Source organism: Triticum aestivum, chromosome 7A (assembly GCF_018294505.1).
Source record: "Triticum aestivum cultivar Chinese Spring chromosome 7A, IWGSC CS RefSeq v2.1, whole genome shotgun sequence".
Taxonomy (NCBI): Eukaryota; Viridiplantae; Streptophyta; class Magnoliopsida; order Poales; family Poaceae; genus Triticum; species Triticum aestivum.
Genome location: NC_057812.1, coordinates 98285546 through 98299029, shown reverse-complemented (window position 1 = coordinate 98299029; position 13484 = coordinate 98285546). Strand labels below are relative to the sequence as shown.

Below are 13484 nucleotides of genomic sequence, written 5' to 3'. Positions count from 1 at the left end.
AAGAATTGTTTTACTCAATCAATCCTGATTATCATTTATGCATGTTAGAATTGCTAGAAGCGATAGGTTTCTCTAATTTCGTATTATGCAAAAAACAAAAGACGTAGACCATATCTAGCACTTGAAAACACAACGACTCACTGATTCAAAAATCAAAAACAAGATGGAAATGTAGACCATATCTGTGAAACTTACAAGCCTAGAGATAATATTGTGTGTGCATGATATCTAAGGTAAGCAGTGGTGTAGAGTTGAAAGGTATTCCAGATTTAAAATAGTGTGTACCTTGTGATCTTGAAAAAAACTCGAGTACCAGTCTATTTTTCATTTTTCCCATATAGATTTATTGTTCTAGTAGCTGAAACATCAAAATGGCATTCTTATCTCATCTGGACATATTACTTTCATTGGAACTATTTATGCTAGTATTCATTACACTTGGTTTCTTAGCACACACAAGATTTCCTCTTGGTAAAGTGTCATGCTTGGGGATGAAGAGTGGTCATGGAGCCTACACCATTATATCTTCACTACGATGTCATGAAGATGCTAATCTTATCTAGCCTGTAGTCAAAATGTGTGGCATCACATTAGCTAAAGATGCAGAAATCTGTCGGCGTTCTGGGAACGGGGGCCCCAGACTTGCCTACCGGCGGCCTGCGGCGTGGCTCCAAGGGGGCCCAGCACGGCCCATATTCATCAACACAGACCCAAGACCCTCGCGAGGGGCCAAGCCTCGCGGGGCCGACGACTCGGAGCTTCCTCAGGCACGGCCTCGTCAGGCTGGCTCGCGAGGAGGCGGAGAGATCAAGGCGGGGTACCTCACGAGGTACCCGTGATGCAAGCCATGACGACCAAGGGTGCCAGCCGAGTGCCAGCCCGCGCAGTGTCCTCCTTTCCTCTTTTGTGCAAAGGGAGCAAGCGCAGGCGAGAGCATCAAGCAAAGGCACCCGTTTCGGTGCAACGAGACCAAGACCAGTCCAACGGCAGGGAGGGGGTCATTGTGGAGCCCAAGCCAACGTCACCACCGGAGCCTTTGGCAGGCGAGGACCAACTTTAGTCAGGATAAGTGTACCAGATGTTCCCCTTCAAAATGGCCAATTGTTGGCGCCCTTCCCGCTCAATATTTGGGAAGAGGACCAGGGCCTTTGCCTATAAATAGGACTAGCCACCCCCAGGGGAGAGAGAGGGAAAACGAAATCAGAAAGGGATCGAAATCAGAGAGAGAATCGAGAAGAGAGAGAGAGAAGGGTGACTAAACTCCTCCTAGCAGTTCATCCCCCCAGCCAAGAACAGACCCTCATGAGGCTGTTCTTCCTTGTATTTCTCATCATCATCAGCCCAAGAGGCAATCCACCACACCACACACTTGAGTATGGCATTACACCACAACGGTGGCCCGAACCAGTATAAACCTTGTGTCTCTTGTGCTGTTCTTTCAATAGCTTAGATCTTAGTGAGGCGGAGGGGCGCAGGTAGGCAGAAGCCGAAATCTCCACACGCACCCCAGTGTTCGAACCTCAAGGGTCTGCCGGAACCCGAAATCCGACATTTGGCGCGCCAGGTAGGGGTGCGCCGGAATCCACCTTTCACCGCTTCGTGTCTCGTCGCGTCGTCATCACCATGTCCGGCGACCAGGCGGGCAACCCAGATCCATGGGCGGCGTGGCCCGCCCGCGCAGAGCCGCTCGTCTAGGCAGCTCGCGGTCCGCAGGGCGCTGCGGGCCATGGGCGATGGGGACAGGCTTCGACAGCTCTCACACAGTGGCAGGCGCGGTCGGCAGCGAGGGCCTCCAATCATGCCGCGACCACGACACCGTACACCCGCCGGGAGCAGGAGAACTCGAGGGCCGCGCTCACGGTGGTCCGAGAGCTGCTGCAGTGCAGGCTGCTGGAGGGCGGCCGTGACGTGCTGCTGGAGCGGGTGGCAGAGCTCCTGGGCTTCACCGCCTCGGGGGCTCACCCCTGCACCCGGCTCCCATCTCAAGCCGAGGGCGGCCCACGCGGGGGCTCCACGCGCGCCCGCGGGCTCCAAGGCTACTCCAACGCCAATGAAGCTATCGGCACCGGACCGGCGGCGACGCTGCCCCCGCTCCCGGTCCGCGAAGAAGAAGGACTCGACGCGACCCACGGCCCCAGTGGACAGCCGCGCTACCACCCCACGGTGGGTGCATCAAGCAAAGCTGCGTGGCACGCGGAGCACTATGGCATGACCTTCGGGATAACGGCACCAGAAGAATACGTGCCCTTCATGATGGACCAAGGACACGATCACGAGAGCGAACAAGGCTCGCTCCTCAGCCCAAGCTGGGGGGACGAGGCGCCAGAAGCTGAGCCCTTCCAGGAGCCCCGGGACGGTCCTACTGGCCACGCTGGAGGCAACGATTATCGGGTACCGCTAATTCCTCAGGAGCAGGCATACGCTAATCATGGATCGTAGGAGGTGCAGGTCGCCACAGCGAGCAGCTGCCCCGCTCCCACAGTCTCCTACCCCTCGAGAGGAGGGCGCAGGGGGCTGCAGGAGAGGGGCCGAGATCCGACATCACCACCGCGGTGTTCGGAGCAAGGTGTTCTCAGGAGGTAGGCCCTCTGCTGGGGAGGTGCCTCAGGGCCTGCCCCTGGCGGAGGACCCGTGGTCGTCGGGGGAACCATTGGCGACCGCTCTACCCCATCGGCGGCGTCCTGGTTTCCGGTCGTCGTTGATGGCACTAGAGTGTGGCGCAAGGCGGGGCCCTCGTCTGGCGATATGAAGCAAGGCCAGTACCTGTGAAGAAGGCCCAGTGCCTGTGAAGCTCGCCGCCCCATGACACTCTCGCGTAATAATGAGTGGGGCTGTACACGCCCCGGAGTCTCAGGGGTGCCGGCCTCAGGCCCTGGGGCTCCCTCCCACGCCAAGTGGCAGCACTTAGCTCCGCGCTGGTGAGAAGACGTCCAAGACTAGATTAGGTGCCGGGCGTGGCCTTTTGTCTGCTTTCGTTGCTTTTCCCTTTGGTTGTCACTTTCCCCCGCTGGATTTAAGTTGGATTCAAATTTGAGATTTGCGTGTGTTCGGGGAAAGGGTGCTTAGTCTCGTTCGACCAATTTTCTCGTGTTTTGATTACCACTTCGCCTCAGCTGCCTCCCCTCGTGAGCCCCTCACGAGCCGGGTCAGGCCTAGCTTGCGTGCAGCCCAGACTGCCGCCGCCTCGTCCTCTTAGGAGGTTTTTTTACTGCAGATCCTACGGATTCGATCAGGGAACACTCGGGACACCACAGCTACCCACAGGCTACCTCAGGGCCCGCACGGGAGAAAGGTAAACTAGCCAACCAGCACGTCGCTTAAGCGAACCACTTGGCGTGGGCGCATGGGCAATTTAACGTCTACTAATACGATGAACACAAGTTTTACATGAGGGGCTCCCCCTCCAAAATGCTCTCACAGCCATCAGGTCAAAACCTGAGTTCTATTCATGCTGGGTAAGGAAATAGGAATGATGCATGATCAGTCGGATAAATCCCCCAATGCGTCCTCAGGAGCACCACCCGAACCGTTGCTGGCGTCGCCGAAGTCGCCATCGCTGTCTGCGTCGCCGCCAGCGGCGTCAGGGCCATTCACCACACCGCCCTCGTCGGTAGCCACAACCACGCCATCATTGTCTCAAGGGAAGGCCCTGACAAGAGTATCCACATTGTCTTCCACCCAGTGCGCCAGGTCGTCTCGGACGACCTGGGGGACTGGGGTGATGGCGGCGTCGAAATCGAAGTGGGGATCCATGTTCTGGAGATGGCTGAGGATGCGAGAAAAGGCGCGCCCGAGCAGGGCGCGGCTCCTCTCCTCCACCAACCTGTCGGCCCTAACCGACCGCGCCTCCAGCTGCGTCACCATGTCGGTGAAGAACTGAAGGTTGCCGGCGTAGTTGAATGCGTGTGGCTCGCCAACAACCACCTCACAGATGTTGCCTAAGGTTGTGTTGGCTCTCTCCCGGAGCGTGGTGAGCATGGGGCCGTGCTCATGCTCCGGGATCCGCCGCTGACGTATCTCGTCCGCATTCTGGCGCACGACGACCTCAGCCTCCTCCACCCGCTGGCGAAGAAGGAGCACCTCGGTCTGGGAGGTGGTTGACTCCCCTTGCGCTACCTCAAGGGCGCCCCAAAAAGCATCGGCCCGCCGCGTCGCTTCCTCCAGCTTGGCCCTCAAGGCAGCAGTCCTACCTTCAGCCTCGGCCCGGATCAACCCCAGCCTCTCCTCGAACTCGTGTTCGAGGTTCAAGCGCACCATCGCCACCCGACGCCCGACCTCCTCCAGGACACAGGCTTCCCGTGCAGCGACCTCATCCTCCGCCTGCATCACCAAGCGCTCCCTCGTCTCCAGACGCTCGTACTCGCGGGCATGTTCGGCGGCTTCCAGCGTCAGCGCCTCCTCACGCTTCTGGAGCTCTGCTGGGTCGCCGGAGGCCACCTTCATCGATGCGAGGGCTGCCTCGTGCAGCTCCACTTGCTCCTCCAGTGAGTGGCACCAGGCCAAGAGCTCCCGAGCCCGCTCCTCCGCCACCTCTCGCCGCCGGTCAGCATCCCAGGCCTCCTCAGTGGCCCAAGATCGGGCCTCCCGAGAGGCCACCAGCAACGCCTTGGCCTCTGCGTCGTCAAGATGACGCTGATGGTGCACAAGGGAGATGGCACCCTCCAGCTTGCGCCTCTCTGCAGCCAGGTGCAGGCCCTCGGCCTCAAGGCGCGCATCTTCATCAGCAAGCCCCTCACCAAGCAGGCTCACCGCGTCAGCGGCCCTTCGAAGGAATCCTTGGTGAAGAGCGCGACGCTCCCGGGCACGCTCGAGCACGTCTTCCGCACCATCATCTGCCCTAAGCAAGCGCCAGGGGCCACGAATCAGCACTCCCCCTCCGGGCAGGGGGCTTTGGGCTGGCAACCTCGCGACGGCCGGGCACGCCACGCCAGAAGCCCGGCCTGGAGCCAGCTCGTCCCTAGATGAAGAGCGCAGGGAGCGCCTCAGCCAATCGCAGTCCACGACCAGGGGAGAAGCCCACGACAGGCTGGCTATGCCATGAGAAGGCCCGCGAAGGAGGATCGCGAGGTGCGCAGGGCCACGATGCGCCTCGGGACGGTTCGCCTCTCCGATCGCCCTCACTACAAGGACTCTGCTGCTCGGAGCACTTGAGGATGGTGGAGGGGGCAAAGCCAAGGGGGACGGCACCTCAGCCATCTCCGCAAGCTCGGCTGGAAGGGGCCTGCGGAGCAAGGATCAGTAAAAGCAACAGAAGGATCGTGTCAGGAACCCGACTCAATGCCACATCGATCCAGCATGTAACACCTCATATCACTTTGCGGCCTCATGCACGGTATCCCCATGGGTGTCGCCTTACCTTTGCCCGGGACCGTTTGCGCCCTTTGGCACACGTATATGATGGTGTCGCTAGCATCCATATGATAAAGAGCCCGGGCTGACATGGCTAGTCGTAAACCCAAAGTGGCACTAACTTACAGGGACAGGCATCCATGACCCAGCATCGAATGTGTCGGTCATCAGCGAGTGAATCCAGGCTGTAGCACTGGGCTAACAGGACTCCGGTGAACCGGGCTGTAGCAGGCTAACAGGACTCTGGTATTCATCGCGTGACATTTCCCCGAAGGGACAGACACATGATCGAAGAAGGACACATGCCGGCCAGCCTAAGTGTTCCGGAGGAGTAGCAAGCTACCAAGGCTCAGCGGAAGCACTATGAGACATTTCCCGGTAAGAGAGGCTACTAAGGATAAACAACTAGATAGTCAGATCCCACACATAGCGATACACATTACACGTACGCATAACATGCAAGTATGTGCTGTACAACATGGCATCACAACATAACTCAACAACTCATATAGATAAAGGCTCAGAAGAGCCAACATAGCAATATTACAACCAGGGGTCACATGACCCAACATTCAGAGCAATCAAGCAACAAACGGAAGCATTACATGTCTGAGTACAGACATCTATAAATGAAAAAGGCTGAAAAGCCTGACTATCTACAACATCCGATCAAGATCGTAGCTGAGGTACTAGCTACTAGTCGAAGTCCACGAGAACACTAGTAAGACTGAAGTCTCCGCTGCAAAAACATAAATGAAGCAACATGAGTACAAAGGTACTCAACAAGACTTACATCAGATCCTAGCATACATGCATTTGTATCAAGAGGGTACTGTGGGGTTTAGTTGCAGCAAGCCAGCTTTGACTCTGTGGCTATCCTGTTCTACGACTACCAGAAACTCTTGAGGTGAGACAACGTACACGAGTCCACTAATCACCACACAATACACTACTATGGATTCATCCCCGTCTCCCTACGAGAAGGCCATCCATAGCACTCACACTTGTCTTGAGCTTTTTATAGTATCCACTTCAAGTTGTCTATGTACCATGTAAGCATCCAAGAAGTCCATAACCGCGGACCCGGCTATTCGAATAGATCATGTTAACCCTGCAGGGGTGTACTTCTTCACACACGCTCTCGCCACTTACCGCCATGTACACGTCATGTATCTCGGCAACCTTCAAGCGGAAGCCTGGCGAGGGTGTCGGCCACGACCTAAGTAACCACACAAGACTCTAGTCCAGGTTTATCGCCTATTCGGGTTCCATCCGCAAGGAGATCCGGCCGGGGTGTCGCTCACGGCCCCAAACGATGTGAGCAGGGTTCCCAAGCCCACCATCCGGGTGCCACTTGGTACACCGTGCCACGTGTGCCCAGTCTGTCCCAAGCCCACCCTGCCGGGTGCCACTTGGTAGAAAAATAGCACTACCTACAAACACCAGAAACTAGTTGCGACTCCTGGACAGAGATCAAGTTGGTTAATAAGTCGAGAGGGCTTGGAGCGCCCGGAGCCCAATGTGTGGTAGTATCGAGTCATTGGACAACATACATAGAACTCAGGGCTTAAGGACGGTTCCAGTGAGACAACCCACCATGTACTCCTACATGGCCTCTCACCGCTACCTTTACCAAATCGTGTTCACACACTTAACTCTCAGCACCAGAACATATCGTAACACTGCAATTCATTCCCAATGAATCAGACCTAACACAACTCTAAGCAATAGCAGGCATAGCATGGTAGGAACACAACATGGCTCAATCAACTCCTACACATGCTAGTGGGTTTCAACTATTTACTGTGGCAATGACAGGTCATGCAGAGGAATGGGTTCAACTACCGCAGCACAAAGTAACAGATGAATCGTTGTTGTCCTAATGCAATAACTGAGAGCAGGAGCGAGAGAGTAGGGTTCTATCGAAATGAACAAGGGGGTTTGCTTGCCTCGTAAATCAACAAGGGAGGCATTGCTTCATAGACAGGTACTCTGGAACAGCTCCGGAGCAGGACCTATCGAGAAGGAACGGTGCCGGCAATCAATACACAAACATATGCAACAATATGATGCATGAACATGGCATGAAGATGTGATGTTGCTTGAGCTAATGCAACTAGTAATCATTTGGTTTGAAGTCCATTTGAACCATAAGCTCAAATGCATCTCCAAAGTAAGCTCTTATATATGCCATAATGTGTTTTCACCTATACAGCAAGTATAAGTTGGTTTGTCATGCATGATACTAGTACAGATGGAAAGATTGCATTTTTCTGATAATTTTTCATATATAAATTATTTCAATCTGAGCTACGGTTGAATTTCTATGAATTTTTGAAGTTTAAATCAATTTCTGGAATTTCCTGATTTATTATAATTCCAGAAAATATATATTGCGCCAGCATGACGTCAGCACGACGTCAGCAGTCAACTGCGGCTGGCTGGGGTCAAACCTAACGTGTGGGGTCCACACGTCAGTGACAGGGGGTTAAACAGGGTTAGATTAACTTAATTAACAGATTAGGGGGGTCGGGCCCACTGGTCAGTGTTAGTGGCTAATTAGGTTTAGTTATTTTTTAACTAAAATTAGCAGGGCCTGGCCCCACTAGTCAGCAACCCTGGGGGTCAAATCCCAGGTCAAACAAGTCAAACCCGCCGGCGGTTAGTCGCCCGCGAGGCCTGAACGCGACGGAGGGCTGCGGAATCGTCGCTCCGGCGACCAATCGCGCGGCGGAGAACACCTACACGAAGCCCAGGCTCGCGCGCATCCTGTGGCGCCCTCTGTTTCACCGGAGACGGTCTATATCGCCGGCAGCGACCACTTGGGCGGCGACCGGAGTTTGGGATAGCGCGGGCGTGGGGCTGCAGCTCGCGTTCGAGCGAACGGAGGGCACATGCGGTAGCTACGAGGCAGCAGGATCACGTCGAGCTACTACGCGAGGCGGAGGTGCTCGGGGGCACGGAGCTCGCAGGCCATGGCGGACGGCGGCTTCGGGTGCTCGCGGGGCAGCGGCTACAGGGCACGCGCGAGAGAGAGAGAGGTGAGGGGAAAGGAAGAGGGGCTCACGGCGGACTCGCAGAGCAGGCCGGTGTGCTCGGGGACGTCCTGCGTCCGGCGAATCGACGGCGATGGCGGCGAGGTCGATCTCCGGCGTCGGTGGTGAAGAAGACAACGGCGTCGGTGATGGAGCGCGTCCAGAGGTGCGTGGCTTGACGAGGAGGTAGAGGGGGTCGTGGCGGAGCTGGGAAGCGTATCGGGGAGGCGAGGGGAGGCCGGTGGCCACGGCAACGGCGAGCGGCGGCGGCGATGGCGCTCGGGTGTGCGAGGGAGAGAGCAGGGGGAGAGGAGGAGGGCGAGGGAGAGTGCGAGAGAGGTCGGGGTGGCTGCGTGGCGTCTCCGGGGCATCCAGACGAGGAGGGGAGAGGGCAGGCAGGCAGAGAGGGAGGTGGCGTGGCGCGGTGGCGCGCGCGCGCGCCGGGCACGCTCCCCTCCCTCTGTCGGGGAGGAAGACGACAGAGGGGGAGGCGGGCTGGGCCGCCTGCTGGCTGCTGGGCCGGCCAGGCCACACAGGAGCTGGGCCGCAGGTAAGTTCCTCTTCTTTTCTGTTTTCTAATTTTTCTGACATTTGTTTTGATTTAATTAAAATATTAAATCATTTAATTACCTTATGCCAATTTTTGCAGGAGCTAGCTATATTATTCCAGAGCTCCCCAACAGGTGGCATAATTTTTGGACATATATTAATATATATAACTAATATATTTCCAATGCAAATATTTATCGGATTAATCCAAATGGCCAAAATAAATATCCATGAGCTCCTAAAAATATCGGTTTGATTTTTATCTCTGTCCAATATTTTCAGAGAGCAACATGAGCATTTTCTTGGACCCTTTTGGAGAAATTTTTATTTGGGTCATTTTCAAAATGATTCTGAGGGTTCCACCAATCCTCGTTTCAAATTTAAATGAAAATATAAACATGATGCACAAATGACTAGCTAGTCTAGGTCATACCAGACTAGGGATGTGACAACTCGCCCCCACTTGAAAGAATCTCGTCCCGAGATTCAGGGGTCGACGGAAAGAAAGCGGGGTACTCAAGTCGAAGACGATCTTCTCGCTCCCAAGTAGCTTCTCTCTCGGAATGATGAGACCACTGAACTTTGAGAAACTTGATGTTCTGACGTCAAGTAACACGCTCTGCTTGATCAAGAATGCGAACCGGGTACTCTCGGTATGTGAGGTTATCTTGGAGATCAAACGTTTCGTGGTCCACTCTGCGGATAGGATCCGAGAAGCAACGGCTGAGTTGAGAGACGTGGAAGACATCATGAACTCGAGAAAGATGTGGGGGTAGTTCCAACTGGTAGGCAACCTCTCCTCGTTTAGCGAGAATACGAAAAGGACCAATGTAACAAGGAGCCAACTTGCCCTTGATACCGAAGTGATGGGTACCCTTCAAAGGAGTAACCCGAAGGTAAGCTTTTTCGCCAACTTCATAAGTCATATCCTTATGATGACGATCATACTGACTCTTTTGACGAGACTGGGCTGTTTTCAAATTCTCACGAATGATGCGAACTTGCTCTTCTGCCTCCTGGATCATGTCCGGTCCAAAGAATTGTCTTTCACCGGTTTCTGAACAGTTCAAAGGTGTTCGACATCTTCGTCCATAGAGAACCTCAAAAGGAGCTTTCTTGAGGCTGGATTGGTAGCTATTGTTATAAGCAAACTCGGCGAAAGGAAGACATTTCTCCCAATCCATACCGAATGAGATAACGCAAGCTCTGAGCATGTCTTCGAGAATTTGATTGACCCGTTCCACCTGACCACTCGACTGAGGGTGGAAAGCGGTACTGAAGGAGAGATGGGTGCCCATGGCAGTTTGGAAACTCTCCCAGAAATGAGAAGTGAAAAGACTGCCACGGTCTGAATTGATCTCTAGTGGAACACCATGAAGTGACACTATTTGAGAAATGTATAAGTCAGCAAGCTGACTAGCAGTGATACTCTCTCAAACAGGAAGGAAGTGAGCCACTTTGGAAACACGATCAACGACTACGAAGATAGCGTTATTCCCTCTCTTGGTCCTGGGAAAGCCGGTGATGAAGTCCATACCAACTTTATCCCATTTCCATTCAGGAATAGCTAAAGGCTGAAGAGTGCCAGCAGGTCTTTGATGCTCTGCCTTAACGCGACGACAAACATCACATTTAGCAATGAACTCAGCGATTTCTCTCTTCATCCTAGTCCACCAGAACCTCTGGCGTAGGTCCTGATACATCTTAGTACTACCGGGATGAATCGTGAGAGGAGATTCATGCGCCTCCTTAAGAATCAGTTATCGAAGATGTTGATTCTTGGGAACCACCAAGCGATTCTCAAAGAAAACAACACCACGATCATCCATAGAGAAACATCCACCAACTCCCTTCTTAATGTTTCTCTTGATCCGGGAAATTCCTGTGTCTTGCTTTTGAGCTGCGATAATCTGATCCTTAAGATCAGGTTTCGCCACCAGGGTAGAAAGGAATCCGTGAGGAGCAATGTGAAGATTAAGCTTACAGAATTCCTCATGGAGAAGTGTTTGGCCTTGCTGCAGCATGAGATTGTTGCAATAGGATTTACGGCTTAGAGAATCAGCCATGACATTGGCTTTGCCTGGGGTGTAGGTAATTCCTAGATCATAATCTGTGATCAACTCCAGCCAACGTCTTTGCCTAAGGTTCAGATCCGGTTGGGTGAAGATATACTTGAGACTCTGGTGATCAGTGTAGATCTCGCAACGTTTACCAAGAAGGTAATGTCGCCAGGTCTTGAGTGCATAGACTACGGCTGCAAGCTCTAGATCATGTGTAGGATAATTATCCTCATGTGCATAGGCAATCACATGACGATCCTGCATAAGAATGCAACCTAGTCCCTGTCGTGAGGCGTCGCAGTAGATAATAAAGTCTTTAGTGAAATCCGGTGGCACAAGTATGGGAGCAGAAGTCAGGCGTCTTTTCAGTTCCTGAAAACTGTACTCACACTGTGGGGACCACTCGAACTTTTTATCCTTCTTGAGAAGTTCCGTGAGGGGTTTGGCTACTTTGGAGAAGTTTTCAACAAAGCGGCGACAATAGCTGGCTAGACAAAGGAAGCTCCTAACTTGTTTAACGGTTTTCAGGTGGAGTCCAATCGAGAACGGCCTTGACTCTCTCGGGATTGACAGCAATGCCCTTACCAGAGATTACGTGGCCTAGGTAGGTCACTTCTGGCAACCAAAATTCACACTTGGAGAACTTGGCATAAAGGCGGTGCTCTCTGAGTTTTTCTAACACAAGTCTAAGATGTTCGGCATGCTCTTCCTCGTTCTTCGAGTAAATAAGAATATCATCGAGGTAAACCACGACGAACTTATCTAAGTACTCCATGAAGATCGAGTTCATCAAGCGGGAGAATATAGCTGGGGCGTTGGTTAGACCAAAGGACATGACGGTGTACTCGTACTGACCATAACGAGTAACAAAGGCTGTCTTGGGAATGTCCTCGTTTCTGATCTTAATTTGGTGGTATCCTAACCTCAAATCCATCTTGGAGAAGACTGAGGATCCAACGAGCTGATCATACAGGTCGTTGATCCTGGGGAGCGGATACTTGTTCTTTATCGTGACCAAATTAACGGGACGATAATCTACAACCATCCGGTCCGTACCATCCTTCTTCTTAACAAAGAGGACGGGGCAAGCCCAAGGAGAAGAACTAGGACGGATGAAACCCTTTTGCAAGGACTCATCAAGTTGTTTCTTAAGCTCGGCTAGTTCTAAGGGTGCCATCTTGTAAGGTCTCCGGGAGATTGGAGCTGTTCCTGGGATAAGATCTATGACGAACTCTACATCTCTGTCAGGTGGAACACCTGGCAGTTCCTCTGGAAAGACATCCGGAAAGTCACGGACTACCGGGATATCTTCAAGGTCTGGAAGAGGGCTGGCATTAAGAGAATAGAGCTGACGCTTTGCAACTCTAGTGGAGACGGTGACTATCTTGCCAGATGGGTGTGTAAGCTGAACAGATCTGGTGTAACAATCAATCTTGGCATGATGGGCTGTCATCCAGTCCATACCCAAGATGATGTTAATATCTGAGGACTTGAGGGCTACAAGTGATGCAAGGAATACAAGTCTGTCAACAAGGATTTCGTTACCATGGCTTACACTAGAGGTTTGCCATTTGGATCCAGGAGTTTGGATGACTAGCGGAGTTGGCATATCACAAAATGACAGATTGTGCAAGTTAGCATAGCTTTCAGAAATGAAGGAGTGAGATGCTCCAGTATCGAATAGAACTGATGCTGGGTGACAATTGACAAGGAGTGTACCAAGAACGACATCCGGATCATCATGAGCGTCTTTAGCTGAGACGTGATGCACACGTCCACGTTCAGTGGGGGCTGACTTGACACTGATCATCTTGCGTGATGGCTTAACACAGCCAACAGTCTTCTCGGCCTGGGGTGGAGCATAACTAGTTTGAGAGCAGTCACGTGCATAGTGTCCTGGCTTCCCGCATGTGAAGCAAGTCCCTGAGGTTGGACGTGGACCCGCACTGACAGGCGGTCTACCCGTAGGCCTGGGTGAAACATACAACTGAGCTGGGGAAGGCACCACATAGGATGGCCTTGGTGTATATCCAGAAGGAAGAGCGGAGTTTGGAACCCAAATTCGGCGCTTCTGGGAACTAGAGCCAGAGGGAGATCCCAAATCACAGGTGTGCTTACGAGACTCCTCGTAAGTGAGCTGAGCTATCTCTGCATTGATGGCCTTGTTCACAAGGGCCTGGAATGTATCACAATGATGCAGGTGGAGATCACGACGCAACTTGGGGTTGAGACCCTTCCAGAACCTAGCTTGCTTCTTGGCGTCCGTGGACACTTCTTCTGTGGCATATCGAGCGAGGTTCTCAAACTCTCTACTATAAGCATCAACGGCCATCTTACTCTGGGTGAAACTACAGAACTCTTCTCTCTTGCGATCGATGAGGGCTTCAGGAATGTGATGCTCGCGAAAAGCCTCAGTGAAATCTCTCCAGGTAGGAATCTGGCCAGCTGGAAGCATAGCCTCATAGTTCTGCTACCAAAGACTAGCAGGACC

At 53.1% G+C, this 13484-nt stretch overlaps 1 pseudogene; it reads left to right on the top strand.

The window, feature by feature from the left end:
- Positions 1–491: 491 nt before the first annotated feature.
- LOC123153113 (N-(5'-phosphoribosyl)anthranilate isomerase 1, chloroplastic-like) overlaps positions 492–13484 on the top strand; it is a 75782-nt pseudogene continuing 62789 nt past the window's right edge.